At 36.1% G+C, this 18,970-nt stretch overlaps 1 pseudogene; it reads left to right on the top strand.

The window, feature by feature from the left end:
- Positions 1 to 1,257: 1,257 nt before the first annotated feature.
- Positions 1,258 to 18,970, top strand: part of LOC122231499 — a 53,350-nt pseudogene continuing 35,637 nt past the window's right edge.

Here is an 18,970-nt window from a genome sequence, read left to right as displayed (position 1 = left end):
TTTTTATTTACAAATTTTTTAAACATTTATTCATTTTTTGAAAGATGGAGAGAGACAGAATGTGAGTGGGGGAGGGGAAGAGAGAGAGGGAGACACAGAATCTGAAGCAAGCTCCAGGCTGTGAACTGACAGCACAGAGCCTGACGCGGGGCTTGAACTCACAAATCATAAGATCGTGACCTGAGCTGAAGTCAGATGCTTAACCGACTGAGCCACCCAGGCACCCCTGGTATATTGGATATTTAATGTATTATTAATACAGTTATATATATTTATCTTGAAGTCTATCCACTCTGGTTGATAGAAACATGAACTATTTCTCCCCTTGTGTGAGTCCTGGGAATTGTCTAGGCTATTGCTTTCCTCTGGTTCTTTAATGTATTTTGGGGTTGTTCCTTACTTGTATGTGCTGTTCAATACTTAGCCAAAAATTTACCAGAGTTCTTGGAAGATCTGTGGGTCTCTCTCTCTCTCTCTCAGCCTTCCACTTTTCTGACTTCATCTGCATTCAACATCATGAATTTGAGCCCCTTCTCCCTTCCCAAATACCAACCGCGTAAGTCATTGAGACCTCTGGAGTCTTTGGGGAATCTCACTCCCTGCACTGTGATCTGGAAACTCATTCTATGCAGGAAGCTGGAACAATTTCAGGGCTTACTTTAAATGTTTCCCTTATTCCAAGCATCAGAGAAATTCAGTACCTACCATCTAATGTCTAAAACTAGTTGCTTCATACATTTTATTCTGCTGCTACATGATTACAGTGAGAGGAAAATGCCGGCAGTAGTCAATGCTTCATAGATGAAAATAAAAGTAATTTATTTAATATTAAGTTAGACACTATTACAAAAATAATATACACACCTGTGATTCTGCCATTCACATTTAACATCTACTAGTTTGCATATTTGCTTCAGGTCAGTCTAGTGAAGGTATATTTTATATTGACACGTAAGTTGCACACAGAATAGAACATAAAACATGAGTATAGCCTAATGAATTCTGACAAACTATGTTCACTTGTGTGTAAGCAGAACCTAGATCCAGCAATACTACATTACCCACTCTGTCCCCTTCTGTCAAGATACACCCTGCTGAGGTTAACAACTGACTACTAACACCAGAGATATGTTTGCCTGTTGTAAATTTTATGCAAATGGAATCCTACATTTCACATTACTTTATACTGGCCTTTTTTCATCAAAAATACGTTTGGGGCTCGTTCTGCTTCCAGCTACCCTAGTGAGACGAGCAGCAGCCATGTCCACACAGCTACAATGGATGGTCCTGCACAACTGCTTCAACTATCTGATCGAGGGGAACGAGCAGATACACAGCGTGGAGCCCAATAACCCTTCTGCTATAATAGGCTGATTCACCTCAAGGCTGTGGGCATGGAGCCTGCGGCTGAAGGCTAAAGTGTGGTGGTGGTCAAGAAGTGGAGATCTGGCCAGAGAAAGCCTGCCACCTCCTACAGGTTGGACCGCCATTACAAGAATGCCAAGGCCACCCTCAGCAGCAACCGGGACACGATCCACAAGAACAAGTGCAGCCCAGATCCGCATGTGGCGGCAGTTCATAGAGCCAGCCCCATCCCACCCAGCCAGAAGACTGTGATGCTGAAAGGGATGCATCCTGCCCCACCAAGACCTCCTGAGCACCTGCTCCCCACCTCCAAACCAATGAAGATAACATCCACCTCAAAAACAATCTCCACCCCCCCCAAAACAGTTTGTGGAATTCATCTATGTTGTGTATACCAGTGCATACATTCATTTAATAATATACAATTATTTAATTGCTGTATAATTGCTGTATTATTGCTGTATAATTATTCCATATTAAGTATAATAAAATGTGTAATCATTTTCCTTTGGTAGACATATAGGTTGTTTTGAGTTGTGTTTTATTTACTTTTTTTTAACCATGATGCAACTAGGACTATTCTTGTAATATGTTTACAGTGGATATACATGCACATTTTTTTGGTGGCTTTGTATTTAGACATTGAACTATCTGTATATTTCAAATCATTTTTAAATAAATGAAACATTGCAAATAAAACCATCGCTCCTTTTTTTCTCTAAGTTCTTTTAATGTAGGTACTTATTATCATGAATTGCTGGAAACTCTTTCCGGGCATATTTTAATATACCAAACTATATGCACAGTATTTACATGCAATGCCCTATAATATTGTTTAATAACCAGATGAATGGTATTACAATTCCGCTTTCAGTATCATATTAATTCACACTGTTAAAGTTAGGCCGTGCAGTTACTATTCTGCTGACGCCACAACAATAATTTGGGAGCATTGCTTTCTTTACTGCTTCTTGGAACATACTAAGTAAATTCAGAGTTATCCATTCATTGAAAAACTTGTAAGCATTCTCTCATGAAATCTTTCAGGCATTTTTTTAAATTTTGGCAGAAAATAAATTTGAAAGTTGAAATAGTGAATGAAGGTAATAGGGAATTTTTAAAATACCATTTTTAGATATTCTTATAGTAATTGTTTGTATAGATTTTTCTATATTGGGTCAGCCTCAGGATGTTACATATTCCAGTATATCAATATTTAAAGTATTAAAATCTATTAATGTAAATTGAGCAAAGAATTATCCTATAATTCTTGTTTTTTGTATTTATCTGAGTTTATGTTCCTGATCTCTTTTCCAATGTGAAAGTTTGCTTTCTCCCTTTTTCCTTTTTGAAATTAAGTATGTGTACATTTATTCACTGTGATGTTGCTCAAAACAGTAGTTGTAAAGAAACAGATTTTCACAAAAACAATAGCAAATAAATTATGGTACTTTCATACATTGGAATAGGCAGTCACCTCCACACCACCGCCACCCAAAAACCTGATGTCAATAGGTGAAGAAAAGAAAATTGTAGCCGATGTATGCAATATGCTATCATAAGTAGAAGAGACTTAATGTTATATACATGAATATATGATACATCAATAGTATAGATGTATATATAGGCATATATGTATATTTGTATACATATATGCACACATATACATACATATACCTCTGGAAAAATTTAAAAGGCAATGATGCCATTAGTTGCCTTCAGAAAGAAGAATGGGAGGGCACTATTTTCTGGGAGACTTTTCACTCTCCATCCCTTCTGTCTTTTGAATTTTAAATTATGTCAGTTATGTGAATATATTACCTCTTCAACAACAAGAAAACAAAGGAGGGAAGGAAGAAAGAAAGGAAAGAAGAAAGGAAGGGAGGGAGGGAGAAAGAAAGAGAGAGAAAGAAAGGAAGGAAGGAAGGAAGGAAGGAAGGAAGGAAGAAGAAAGAAAGAAAGAAAGAAAGAAAGAAAGAAAGAAAAAGAAAGAGAAAGAAAGAAAAAGAGAGAAAGAAAGAAAGAAAAAAGAAAGAAAACTTCTTTTGGCCCAGCTTAGTTCGGTTTCCTAATAAGTAACAGCAGTTCAAACTTCCACCAGTAATTCATGAGACTACCTGTTTCATGACGTACTTATAATTATTGGTACTCAATGTTATTAATCTTTACAACTGTTGTCATTTTAAAGGGTGGAAAGAATTATATTATTGCTGAAATATTTATTATCTTGTCTAGTAGTGGGGTTGAATATCTGTTCATACGTTTATTATTCACTTGCATTTCCCCCTTTAAAAATTGCCTTTTTATATGTTTGAATTGTTTTTGGCAATTTGCAGAGAGTTCTTTGTATATTAAAGTTATTAGCCTTATGTCTTCCCACATTTCTTGCAATGAGCAAATGAGCATTTATAGTTTCTATAATAAATGTAATTTAAAATTTCTATTACCTAATCATTTAAAAAGTTTCATAGCTAGGTGGTGCCTAAAGGCAATATAATATGAAATAAATTCCTACATTTGCATAGTGCTTTATAGTTTATAAACCTTTATTGTGACATTCTCCTTGTAAAAAATAATTACCTAATTTTTTAAAGTAACCCATTCATATGATTCAAAATGTGAAGTATACAAAAACACATGTGAAAATTTTTCTCCTTGACCCCAAGAAACTCATATTCCTTTGCTAGAGTTAGTCAATGTTATTAGAAATTTCTTGTATTCTTCCAGAGTATTTATGCATATAAAATCAAATGTGTATCATTTTCTCTTTTTATACAAATGGAAACTTATTAGATACATTATCATTCTCCTTGGTTTTTATTTAATCATGTATCTTAGAGAATATTCCAGGGTTTTTATTTAATCATGTATCTTAGAGAATATTCCGATTAGTGCATGCAGAACTTTCTCATTATGTTCTCTAACATTATAGTCTGTTTTATGGATACATTGTAACTTATTTAGCCAGTGTCCTATTCATGAGTATTTAGGTCTTTCAGAATTTATTGCAAACAGTAAGGAAGGAAAAAATATTTTACATTTTATTATTTCAGATTTTAAATCTATAAGATTTTAGGAAGAAAAATTACTGGGTGAAAATTATGTATGTTTTGGATTTTGACAAATATATCTAAATTTACCTTCTAATAATGTCTCATTTTCATATGCTCATCAGTTCACTGTGGTATCAAACTCCTTGAATTCTTCAAATCTGATAAGAGAAAGACAATTGCATTTGTCTTATTATAGTAGTTAATCAGATAGATATAGATATACAAACTGTGTGTATTTCCTTTTCTTTGAAATGCCTACTTATGTCTTCCTGGGTGTAGGGTGTTTATTGTTATTGCTGTTGTTAGAAAATACATTAAATATACAATTTCCATCTTGTGCTGCTTGGAATTTATTCTTTTACAAAGGATGAGTTTTATAACCAACTTTATTCATGGATATATTTATGGCTACTCACTTCTTCCAAAATCATTTATGGAATAATCTTATTTTTCCTACCGATTGGGAGACTAAGTTGTACATTGAATTTTCTATGTTCTAGGATCCTCCCCTGAGCTTTATATTCTGATTTGTTGATCTGTGTTGGTTCACGTTAATTACATACTTTTCAATCATTAGAGTTTTTTTTAATATTTGCCTACATCATGATAGCATGAATCTCTCCTTGTTATCTTACATTTACCATGTTTCTATGAAAATGATTGCTTGCTTACTTTTTATATGAATGTTGATATTAATTGTCTAAGTACCATCTCCCACTCATAAATAAGAATCTTGATACTCATGAAAAGAATGGATAAATATATCACTGTGAAGTCACACTGTAAACTCCAGGACAAGAATAAACAAAGAGCAACACTGCTAACATGGCAAAGCCAATCGTTATTGATGTAAGTCAGAATAGTTATGTCCTTGTGGAAGGGGCGTGACACTAATTGTGAAACGTTGCAAGGGAATGCTCTAGGGTATTAGAAATTGTACATCTTGACTGGGTGATGGTTACTTGGTTTTATGCACAAATACCTCTTTCACTTACCATATACAAGTGAGATTACAAATTGCGGGGTGGGCGCCATGTAAGATCTTGCCCAATAAAATGGTCAGCTTTGACTGTAAGTTTTAAAAATTAACTCCCAGAATTTAAATTCTAAAGGATTTCCTATAACCGCCCGTATTTTAGCTCTAATACACTTATCAGAAGTTTCGCACGTCTGGTCCGAATTCCCACAAGGCTCTTCAAATTATGTTGCGTGGTTTCATTTGGATGGGACACACAGTCTTCAATTCTCCATGCTTCTCTGCAATCACTTTTGTTTTATCCACCTGAACTACTTCAATCATTTCCTTTGCTGAATTTCGGCTTTACAATATCGTTAATTTCACCGAACTGGGTCTGCTTATTTATTCTTTAATTACCATGTGCACTTGTATTACCGATAGTTGGTCATAAAGCAAATTCACTTGGAATGCCCATTCAATTCTGTCCTTCTTAAAATTTCAAATTATAACCTGATCCTTGAATGCCTCTTCAACTATTCCATCCTTCAATAATCTGTTTCTTTGAATGCCATTATAACTAACTTTAATCTGATTATCAACTAGTATGTAAAATATCTTATGTTTTTTTTTTTTTAATTCAAATACATGTGCTGTATTATATAATAGCACTATTAGGAATGAATTGTGTTTTTCTTTTTTTTTTTAATGTTTATTTATTTTTTTTTTTTGAGAGAGAGAGAGAGACACAGACAGAGCGCAAGTGGGAAGGGCCATAGAGAGAGGGAGACACAGAATCCAAAGCAGACTCCAGGCTCTGTGCTGTCAGCACAGAGCCCGATGCAGGGCTCGAACCCACAAACCGTGAGATCATGACCTGAGCTGAAGTCAGATGCTCAACCAACTGAGCCACTCAGGCACCCCTGAATTGTGTTTTTCATCCAGCTTCCTTAGAGCTTAGGCAAAGTGGATCTAATTAGCAAACTCTTAATTGTTTGAAAATTACATGTTAGAATGACCATTTGAAAACCCAAATATTCATCAGCAAGTTTGCAATGGAAAATCCATTACTGGATATGATACAATGTCCCATTCAGGGTAGAAGAACATCATCTACAGACATAGATATTTTGTTCTAATAATTTATAAAAATTATGATTTAAATATAAATATAGTAAAATTAAGATATTTTTGAAACTTGGATATATATTTTTAGAGAAAAGAAATAAATAAAATGTTGTGTTTGTAAAACTGCTGACGAATTTTCTAGAAAATGATGCCTTTTTTTTTTAAAGAGGAAATCAATACTTTTTATAGATTAAAAATAAAGTAAAAACAAATTGATGCCCCATTGCTTTCCATTACAGAATTACAGAGTAAAGGACTATGTGACATCCAGCATTTTTTTTTCATATCAAATCACTTCACACAAGGGTTTAATGTTCATTTGGAATAATATGTTCATTTTATTCATGTATATTTCTGTAAGACCCATCATCGCCAGGCAAGCTCCTTTCGATATTTTATATTTCCTTTCATTGATACGATGCTGAAAATGGTCATTTGCATTTCCAATTGAAATAGTGCTCCAAATTTTTAAGCCTTAAGCTCATCTCTGTTAAATGGAATGAGGCTGGAACTAAAGTTTCTTCGAGACCCTTGTTCCAAGGCACAATCTTTTTGTTTGAGGTATTCATGACACATGCAATCACAGACAACTTGTACCCTGTGGCACTAAGAAATTAAAAGATAACATGAATGGTATCGCACCAGGAAAAACTATTACAGTGATAAACAGAAAAAAGGCAATTTAGCCTAAGTCCTTGAGACATCTAAACTAATATTCAACAAACTAAAATGTGTAACTTGCATATGGGAAAGTCACTGAAGTCATTCCTAGATAAAAGTCAACATGCCCAGAAGAGGGACTATGTAGTGGGGTTGTCTGAGCATGACAGTGACCTTTGGCATTCAATTAGGCAGAGGGAGTTAACTTTCTCAAAGCCTCATTCATGCCTATACAAGATCAAAGCTCTCTCTGTCATTTGTCTCTGGTGTTAAAAATAAGTTCCTGCACTGTGGTTTATTCTCCTCTCTTGAATCTGTATTCATGCATCTTTTGTTTGTCAAATGCAGAGTTGTGACAGCGTCTGATTTTTAACAACACTTTGAAGTAGCTGAGGGAATATGCTATCAGTGTCAACAGAAAATAATTAACTTTTTGTATGAAAATGCAATTCAGGTTTGTATGTGGTTTTGTGATCTCAAAGGCCTGTGTTTATTAGTTTCATTTGACATTTGATAATTCACCTTGTTAGGGGCAAATAATTAAATTTGAGGCATTTTTTTATTTTGTGAATTTATATACAAGAAAATGAATATAATCATAATAAAGTACATTATTGTTGCCTACATTTTCATGAAATTTCTAAATTGTAGGCTAAAAAATATATAAAAGAAATTAAATGTGGCCAACTAAAACCACTATTGTGAATAAGTAATGAAAAAAATTTTAATTAACTTACATATTGTACTATATTTGTATTCGCAGGCTTGCAGACAGTCTATATTTTAAAGTGGTTAAATATTCCTTGTGAAAACTGTATAAAAAATCAATTTACTTAGCAAATTGTTTTGATAAATAACCACCAGCTAAATAGGCAGAGTTGAGTATTTAAAACAGGAGAGGTGATTATGTTTATATACATTTGTGAACCCAGCTCTGGCAATTGTATTCTGGTACCCAAACCTATAATAGACTAAGGAAAGAATAAATATGACAAGTGATTTGACTCAGATATTAATGACGCATTTAGAAATAGTGAGAGAAGAAGTAGATCTTTCCATAAATGTATAGTTTCTGGTGTCTGATTTTTAAAAAATTTTTTAATGTTTATTTATTTTAAAAGAGAATGGAGGAGGGGCAGAGAGAGAGGGAGAGAGAGAATCCCAAGCAGACTTCTGGGCCATCAGTGCACAGCCCAACAAGGGGCTTGATCTCACAAACTGTGAGATTAGAACCTGAGCCAAAATCAAGAGTCAGATACTTAATCAACTGAGCCATCCAGGACCCCCTGGTGTCTGATTTCTCAGCCTTGGTCCCTGACATTTGCCAGGACCTTGACCTGACTTGCTTATATAAGGGTAAACATCAAACATTACCTGACTATATCCAAGGCTGGATTCAAGAGCATGGGAGCATTGCAGTGGCACAGGGCCACAAGTTCAGAAGGCCCATGTGCTTGGTTTAATGCCCTGTTGTCACTGTGTTGAAATGTTATTTTTGACTTTGTGTTTTGATAGTGAATCTCCATGGCACAAGCAAACATGGTTGAAGGGGGAGAGGGAGGTATGGAGTCTCCGTTCATGTATAGTCCTGTCTTTTGGCCACCCATGCAGATTTTCAGTTGCCCAGCCCCTACTCTCTGGCACCCCAGACACCGCTTGCTGTTGCCTCTTCCCTCTACCTGGGCAACAACGCTTCTCTTATTCAGTTGGGGTGATGGGGGGATGGAGCCTACATTCTACCACCACTCTTCACACCTCAGTGGGGGCCTGAGTATAAGAGAAACTCAGAAGACCTGGATCACAGTCCAGAGTTGGGCACCTGAACTTGGAGTGTCTCTGGGTCAGGCTGGTGACAGTCACCTCTAGCCACTGGAGACAATTCCTGGAACATCCAGTGGGCAGCCAGAGGCCACACGTTGCGAGTGGGTGGGGCAGTGGGAAGGAGGACGGCCGGCTTAAATTCTCTAGAGCCCGCTCTAAGCCCAGTTGTGGGAGTCCCACAGTGCAGTGGGAGTCCTAGCAGGTGCCTTCAGTCATGGGTTGGGTAGCAGGGGTGGCTGTGAGGGTTCTCATATCCTGGTATTCCCATACCCAGGGCAGCATCCCTTGGGATGGCTCAGTGCCTGGCCAAAAACCTCTTTCCCTTTTGTCGAACCTCCCAGTGTGTAATGTGGACGTGTTAGCTCTGGAGTGGCTAGAGGCACCCTCCAGGAATGAGTTATAAAATGGAAATTGTGTCATTTTGGTATTTTCACAAATGAGTTAAATGCTCTTATATTTGTATTTAAAATGAACACTACACACTATAAAGAGTAATACTAATAATATTAAATATTATTTACTTAGAACAACATTAAACAGCAAATTAAAATACCCTGAGAAGTCAAGAGACAGACTACTGAAGAAAGAAAAAGCTTTATATTTCAGTGTCTTTACAGCACTTTTCTTTTTTTTTTATTTTTTAATGTTTATTTATTTATTTTTGAGAAAGAGAAAACAGAGCATGAGTGAGGGAGGAGCAGAAAGAAAGGGAGACACAGAATCTGAAGCAGGCTCCAGGCTCTGAGCTGTCAGCACAGAGCCCCACACGGGGCTCAAACTCACGGACTGTGAGATCATGACCTGAGCTGAAGTTGGAGGCTCAACTGACTGAGCCACCCAGGGGCCCCAGCACTTTTTGTTTTGAACAAGGGGCCCTGTGTTTTCATTTTGGGCTGCAGCCTGCAACTCATGTAGCCAGCCCTGCTCATACATAGCTGTCTTACATTCTGTCTCAGTGCCAGGTGATAGCTATTGTATTTTGCCAATTTTTTAAAGCTGATCTGATATAGATTTGCCTTTCAGGCATATATGCTGTATGTGCCTCCCTATGTCACTGTCCTTCAGGACCTTCCACGGTGAACTTGTCAGTCTCCACGCAGTCAGAAAGTTCTTCCGGATTGTATTTTTTGGTCCTGAATTGCCCTGTCTGGCCTCTCTGGCTGATAGATTGCAAAGATGCATGTGAGTAGGGCTGCAGCAGGAGTTTCAGTAAAAATTTAACTGAAAACTATGGCGCGGATTCTTCAGGTTGTTATGTTTTCAGCGCTGGCGGGAAGAACAGGAATATTTTGGGGAAGTTAAATATTTGATTAGCAGTAGGCTTAGAGAATCTATAATGTCCTTTTCATCTCTGAAGTTTATGATTTCAGAGAGAAGAGATATTGTTGGCATAAGAAAAATAAATGATCTCTAATGTGGTTCTCATGATTATGAATTATCACTGAAAATTGGCTTCAAAATCTAGGCAGATTATAGTAGTTCCATAATTCTAGAAGAGGCAAGTTGATAGAGCTCTACAGTCTCATCTTTCTGACATAATTTGCCAAAAGTTTCAGACAAAATTGAATGTTATGTAATATTAACAGATGAGAGAAATAGAGAAATGAAATGCCTGCTGTGATCCGATCACTCATCTAACTAGTCACTACTTTGTGCCCATCTAGATTTGAGAGTAGCTTGTGAACTTGGGCAATTCACTTAATAACTCTTAGCCTCTTTCACTACCTTTAATATGGCAATAATATTGCCTCATTTTGTGATTAGTTGCAATCACACAGAAAGTCTCAGCACCACAGACCAAATAGAATTTAATTCCATTTCTGTTTGGAACCTCTCCGTTTAATCACACTTTCATAATGTCCTACCCACATAACAAAAGTAATGAACTTCACTGAATGTCCTTGTAAAAAGGGGATACTTTTAATATCAATTTCAGAAGAGTAATATATATGAAATGTAAGGCATTAATTAATCTAATTATTTTTTGTGTTTTCCTTGATGTCTTGATTCAGATAAAATGTGTGTAAGGACTAAGTTTTGAATTATCCACCAAAATGTTTTTGGACAAATTACTCCAATTATTTGTAAAAATATTTTTCCAGACATATGGTAGATAGTGCCTAAATAGTATTACTTGATATTCAAACTCAAATTGCAACAATATTCCAGGTGGGTGACTTTACCCATCTTTTCAAAGTCTCTTTGCCTATAAGGAAAGCAAAACATACCAAAAACCCCTTGCCTTTTTTTTTTTTTTTTCATTAAAGCCCATTTCAATGGCTCAGAAAACTCTGGATTCAGGCCCCAGTGGGTTAAAGATTTGGGGCACCTTCATAAATTATAAAGGCATATTGTTTATTTCAATGCAGTTGATTCTTCCTTTTTTTAAATGTGATTGTTTATATAAATGCTTGTTGATTCAACTTCTTATTGTGTTTCATAATTTTTAATTACTCTATACCCTCACAGCTACTTAGGGCAGTAGCCTTCCATATGATCTCACTATCCATCATTTATTTATATTTTAAACTATGTTCCATTCTCCTGGCAGGATTAACTCCCTAAGATAAGCAATTCAAATCATTGGAGATATGAAGAGAAGTAGAAAACAACCTTTTCCCTGCCAGGGTTTGGAAATACTGAAAGTTAAGACAGAGGAGAGAGACTAATGACAATATGAAAGCCAACCTCAATACTCACACAATTTTTCAAAGAGTATGGATTTATACATGTAGTCAAATGTGTTTATAACTGCTATAAGCCTACCCCCTTGAATAGCCCACTTAATAGAAAGTCTGAATTTATAGAGCAAACCCAATCATTATAGCTGCAGACTCTGAAGGTAGAGTAGGGTGGGGTTTCAAGGGTAGGCATGGCGGTGGGGGGGGCGGTAATACAATCTCCAGTGTGAATAGACTAGCTGCAATAATCCACCCATTTCAACTTTGTAAAAAGTCAAATCCTTGTTACCCATGGGGCAATCAGTGTGCCAGAGAACTCTCCCTAACATAAAAAAAGACACAAGGGATGGATATCTCTGAATATGTTTATATCACCTCCATCGAAAATCCTTCCATGATTGCTTAGACAATAATTTTGAACTCTCTTTTCCAGCCCTCAAACCCCTTCACAGTAGAGGGGTCCATGAAGCGGCCCTACCTCACCTACTTCTATTGACTCGATCACTTATACTTCAGTCAAGGGTACATTCTACCACATAGGACTCACTCTAAAGAATTGACATGTTGGGTTTTCGTTTTTATTCCCATACCATTTACTTAACCTTTGTGTATATTTTGCTTATCAAAATTATATTCTTCCTTCAAAATTTGGAAAAGATACTGACTGTTCCAAAAGCTATTTTCTGATGTTCTATGTGGAATTATCATTTCCCTCTGCTCGTGCCTTGAGCTCATTGTTCATTCATTGAGTGCAATATTTCCAGTCACCTAACCTTCTAGAGTTGAAAGATCAATAATTTGACCAGAATTTGAATCCTACCTCTGTTGCTTAATTAATTACCCGTATGTTGGTATAATTTTTCAATCCATAAAATGTGTATGGTAATGCCTAATATATAGGGTTTTTATGAAGGCAAATAAGAGGATGTAGGTTAAAATCACTTTGGAGTAGTAGAGCTCACTATATTTCATTTTTTTCTTCTTGTTTTTTAAGGTTTGGGCATATATTATCTCTCTCATATATGTATATGAATATATGAGAGAGAGAGAAGGAAGTTCCTTTTTAATTGTAATAATTGTGAATATAACAGAAAATACTATATATTGGGGTACTTGAAGTGTATATCAAGTGTATTTGAGATAGCATCTGTCCCAGTTTTACACTTGAAATTCTGAGTCATTTGAATTTGACTCTGATGACAGAAAATATATTAGACTTTACATATCCCTTTTAAAAGTCAGCTAAGATACTATATTAAATGGATTTTGGATTTAAGTAGAAGAGGTTAGGGGAAAAATCAGAAGGGAATATTTTGTTTGTGGAGAGTATTACTTTAGGTTGTTCTGGAAAAACATAATGATATTCTGAGAACCAATGCAAAAAAAAAGGGTCTCAGTGTATTAAAGACATTGTGGTTCTCACAAAGTTATGAGATGTTCCATAATTTTCATGATCTATATTAGAATTTTAATTTAAAATGGTAAAAAATTTGTCTGACAAAGGAGTGTTCAAGGTAGAGAAAAATGATTTTTTTCTCTAAGGGTAAGAAAAAATAAAAATGGCCAATATTTCGGGGCACCTCGGTGGCTCAGTCGGTTAAGCGTCTGACTTCGGCTCAGGTCACAATCTTGCGGTTTGTGAGTTTGAGCCCCCCCCCCCCCCCCGTCAGTCTCTGTGCTAATAGCTCACAGCCTGGAGCCTGCTTCGGATTCTGTGTCTCCTTCTCATTCTGCCACTCCCCTGCTCATGCTCTGTCTCTGTCTCTGTCAAAAATAAATAAACGTTAAAAAAAAAATGGCCAATATTTTGAGGCCCTAAAATATCATTTGCTTTTCAAAAATAAACTTAATAATATCAGTGCTGAATACGACAGACAGTGATTCACAGGGAATAATTAAGATATACTTGGAAAGGCATCTGGCCAACGAAATGGGGACCTTTCTGGTAGCCAGTGTTGTAATAGTTATATCAAGATTTATAGCCTAGTCCTATAAGATTTTGCCCACACACTAAGTTTTCCATTACTTATACTGAGGACACTGAGGTTGACACAGGCTATCCAGATGCTATAGAAAGCATAACACAATATGCTTTGTGGGGTCTTCCGAAGTTTTTTGAAGGAGAGCTCACCGTTTTATTGCTTTAGAAGATCTGTAAACAGGTCAGCATTTTATTCTAAGCATTACATAAGATTGATAAATTTCTCACTTAATCATTATCAAATACCAATTTGATTCATACAAGCCATTTTTTTCTTACAAGAAATACATCATTTCTAGAACTAAAATTTTAATATGAAACCTATAACTCTTATAGACCATATGGATTTGTGAACACTATTTATTAAATCCAAGTTACCTCGGGGGTTTAAAACCAGTTTAGTAGTGGAAACCCACAAACCAAGTCACTGTCTTCGTCCATTTGGGCTGCTACAACAGAATACCAAAAACTGGGTGACTTATAAACAACAAAAACATAAACACTTTTGGAGACTGGCACATGTGAGGTTAAGTTGCAGGAAATTTGGTACCTGGTAAGAACTTGCTCCCTGGTTCATAGACGACCATCTTCTCATAGTGTCCTCATATGGAGGACGGGAGAAGGGAGCTCTCCAGGTTCTGTTTATAAGGCCACTAATCCCATTCCTGACCTAATCATCTATAGCAGGACCCACCTTCTAATAGGGGGGTTAGAGCTTCAGCATATGCCTTTATGCGGGAGCAGTCAGTTGATAGCATTGTCCTTCATGTGATAGCTGAAACTAAGGTCCTCAAATTTACCTTCTGAAATATGTTGAGATTTCTGTGACATTTCCACATGGTGGTGTAAAATGTCAGCCTATGTACTTTCTGGTGATAGGTAAAAATTATTTGATGACAACAATTTGGCATTAAATATCTAGCTTATATTCAAGATGGCCAGCCTCTACATACCTCTAAAATATACCTCTAATAAATTTATACTTCTAATAAATTATTTTCTCTCTACTATCTTATAAAAATGTTCTTTTCACCTGTTAGAGACTATTTCTTGTAAAATTGGGCACTTGCCCATGAAAATGAGTAATAGAGTCTAGAATAAGTTACTTATTTTCTGTGTGTATATTATGACTATGAAATGGAAGCTGGACATTTGCTTATGATAAAGTTATGCTTAAAAAGAATTCCCAATGTTTTCTTTAAAATAGTGTTCAGTTGAAAAGTAGCATTCAGATACTTTGGAATGACTTTTTTTTTTAAAATAATCTGTAGTAGGACAACCAGAATCATGTATCAAGCTGAATGGTTTTACCATAAACATTTCCTGATTCATAATGTGCCATTGCTATGCCTGCTTCCTGCTCTCTGCCTCTTCTTCCATTCTTCCATTCCATTTTCTATCTCAGGTTTACCATGACTTTTTCTCATTACCTCTATGCTACTTAGAACTATGTTAAAGCAGAAGGGGCTTGGAAAGAAGAAGAAAGAAGTGCTATAAAGTTGAAGAATTGAGATACAATCTTTGACTAGTTTCATTCAACCTCCTTCCAGAGGTGAATTTGGCAATCTACTTTACCAGGAGAATAAGTTCTAATGAACTACTCATTATTCACTCTAGGCAGTCCTTTGCATCTTGTGGGGCAAATCATTTTGTGGAGAGGGGAGCCCCTGCTCTCCAGGTTTGTTCCCCTTTTCATATCATAAAATAGCAGATTTTTGCCAAGCACCCTAATAAGACTATATTTGTTGTTTCTTCAAATGTATAACATATTTCTTGAAGTCAGGGGAAAAATCTATATTATTTACAATATTAAATGTAATATAAAAGATGAATGATATTACAAGATAGTGATTAAAGACAGTTATTAAGAACACAGTTTTCTTGGGGAGACTTGGTGGCTCAGTTGGTTAAGCATCCGACTTTGGCCTTAGGTCTGAGCTCATGGTTCCATGAGCTCAAGCCCTACATCAGGCTTTGCACTGACAGTGCAAAGCCAGCTTGAAATTCTCTCTCTCCCTCTCTCTCTGCTCCTCTCCCCACTTGCTCTGTCTCAAAATAATAAATAAATAAACTTTAAAAATACTTAATTTTAAAAAAAGAATAGTTTTTCTGATTTCAAATCTTGCCTCAGCTCTTCACTGTCTTCTAATTTCACCAAAGGCTGAATGCATTGCAGAGAGAGAAAATAATGTGTCCATCTCCAAATAATGTTGTGAAGGGTGAGAACATACATAAAGTCCGTAACTAAATGCCAGGCAAATACTCAAGGTACTAACTGTATTTAGTTATTACAAGGTTACACATCAAACACAATAAAACCTTGGAACTAAATGAATTACTCAATACCTATTTTCTTAGTTGAACTCAGTTGAATTTCTAGTGTTATACAAAGATAATCGCCGTAGTGTTTAAGGAGTACTTGTCAGCGATTTTGAGGAGTTCATACTTTTACTTTCAAAAGCACAATCATTTCCATTAGTTTCTTACATTCTTCTTGGTTCCAAATGCCCAAAACATGTCTTAATTTTGTCAATGGATTGAGCCAATTTTCCCCATGTACTCAAATAAATTATTTGAATGAAGTGTACCAAGCTAAATAAAAGCAAAGAATTTAAGTTCTTTCCACTTTGGGAGTTATAAAGTAAAATGCCTAGCTGTACTAGGGCCAGACTTTTAAATAGCCAAGTACCTAAGCATTCTATATCTAATTATTTTTACTGTTCTTAAAACCCAATTATGCCAAATGATTTAAGGCTATTTACCTTAAATATCGACCTGTTATGGCTTATTTAATTTTGCAGCAATATTCTCCAAATATCTTATAAGCATCAGAAAAATCTATATCTTAAAAACAAAGCTATGGCATAACTTTTATTATGTCTGACTTTTTCATTCTAGACTATAAACATTATAATTTGACTGTACAGCTTTTATTGACTTTCTTGCTAACAAATATCTAAAGCCAACAATAAATTTGACTTTGGGAATGTATGTACAATTGAGCAGGCACAAATATGCCTTACAAAAATAATTAAAAGACATGCAGGTAGCTGCTGCCTAATGATTTCAATAAGAGTAAGAAAAATTAAAAGAATAAAATTAAACATTCTAAATAAATCATGTGCCACTGCCATTGAAATATTGATATGTAAACATTGTACTTCTGTTGTTACATCCTCTTTCTCTGGTAAGCGGTATTTTTAAAGTTCACATACACTATGTAAAAAAGTCTGTAATTTTGGGGTTCCTGGGTGGCTCAGTTGGTTAAGCATCTGACTTCGGCTCAGGTCATGATCTCATGGTTTGTGAGTTTGAGCCCTGCGTTGGGCTCTGTGCTACCTCAGAGCCTGGAGCTTGCTTTGGATTCTGTGTCTCCCTCCCCTGCTCTCTCTCTCTCTCTCAATCTCAAAAATAAATAAACATTAATTTTTTTTTAAATCTGTAATTTTAGTGTATACCGTTATATGCTTTTCAGTCGCACTATTTGTACTCTATTAACTTTATGTCCATATTTTAAAGGTAACAGAAAACTTCATTTGCTTAAGATTTTTAAAAAAAATTCTGAGTAGTAAAGATAGGAAAAATAGCCTAAGGTATTTTTCTTTGAAAATGTGAGTGTGCTTGTGTCTGTAACTGCAATTCTAAAGAAATAATTATTTCTCTGACATCTGGTTTATTTATATGTGCGCCTCCTGCTTTTGAGGTTGAAAGTCTTTAAAATTTATTCCTTCAATAAATCTTTGTTTGAATGAATACTTTCATGTATACTAAAAATAGTTAAGATATGTGAATAAATTCATGCATTGAGATAATCTGACATTGCTCTCATTGTATTTCAGTACACAAACAAAATGAAAGTAGTAAATTATGTAGAATACATAAAAACTATTAGAGAGATTATGTGAATTTTACATTAAAATATGTAGGTAACGTGTTAGGTATTTCAAAATTATTAAATGGCACAAAAACAGACACATAGACCAATGGAATAGAATAGAAACCCCAGAACTAGACCCACAAACGTATGGCCAACTAATCTTTGACAAAGCAGGAAAGAATATCCAATGGAAAAAAGACAGTCTCTTTAACAAATGGTGCTGGGAGAACTGGACAGCAACATGCAGAAGCTTGAAACTAGACCACTTTCTCACACCATTTACAAAAATAAACTCAAAATGGATAAAGGACCTGAATGTGAGACAGGAAACCATCAAAACCCTAGAGGAGAAAGCAGGAAAGACCTCTCTGACCTCAGCCGTAGCAATCTCTTACTCGACACATCCCCAAAGGCAATGGAATTAAAAGCAAAAATGAACTACTGGGACCTTATGAAGATAAAAGGCTTCTGCACAGCAAAGGAAACAACCAACAAAACTAAAAGGCAACCAACAGAATGGGAAAAGATATTTGCAAATGACATCGGACAAAGGGCTAGTGTCCAAAATCTATAAAGAACTCACCAAACTCCACACCCGAAAAACAAATAACCCAGTGAAGAAATGGGCAGAAAACATGAATAGACACTTCTCTAAAGAAGACATCCGGATGGCCAACAGGCACATGAAAAGATGCTCAACGTCGCTCCTTATCAGGGAAATACAAATCAAAACTACACTCAGGTATCACCTCACACCAGTCAGAGTGGCTAAAATGAACAAATCAGGAGACTATAGATGCTGGAGAGGATGTGGAGAAACGGGAACCCTCTTGCACTGTTGGTGGGAATGCAAATTGGTGCAGCCGCTCTGGAAAGCAGTGTGGAGGTTCCTCAGAAAATTAAAAATAGACCTACCCTATGACCCAGCAGTAGCACTGCTAGGAATTTACCCAAGGGATACAGGAGTACTGATGCATAGGGGCACTTGTACCCCAATGTTTATAGCAGCACTTTCAACAATAGCCAAATTATGGACAGAGCCTAAATGTCCATCAGCTGATGAATGGATAAAGAAATTGTGGTTTATATACACAATGGAGTACTACATGGCAATGAGAAAGAACGAAATATGGCCCTTTGTAGCAACGTGGATGGAACTGGAGAGTGTGATGCTAAGTGAAATAAGCCATACAGAGAAAGACAGATACCATATGTTTTCACTCTTAAGTGGATCCTGAGAAACTTAACAGAAACCCATGGAGGAGGGGAAGGAAAAAAAAAAAAGAGGTTAGAGTGGGAGAGAGCCAAAGCATAAGAGACTCTTAAAAACTGAGAACAAACTGAGGGTTTATGGGGGGTGGGAGGGAGGGGAGGGTGGGGGATGGGTATTGAGGAGGGCACCTTTTGGGATGAGCACTGGGTGTTGTCTGGAAACCAATTTGACAATAA

Source organism: Panthera tigris, chromosome D1 (genome assembly GCF_018350195.1).
Source record: "Panthera tigris isolate Pti1 chromosome D1, P.tigris_Pti1_mat1.1, whole genome shotgun sequence".
In the NCBI taxonomy this organism is placed as follows: domain Eukaryota; kingdom Metazoa; phylum Chordata; class Mammalia; order Carnivora; family Felidae; genus Panthera; species Panthera tigris.
Note: the sequence above shows the minus strand (reverse complement) of the source record. Positions and strands in the feature narration are given on the sequence as shown.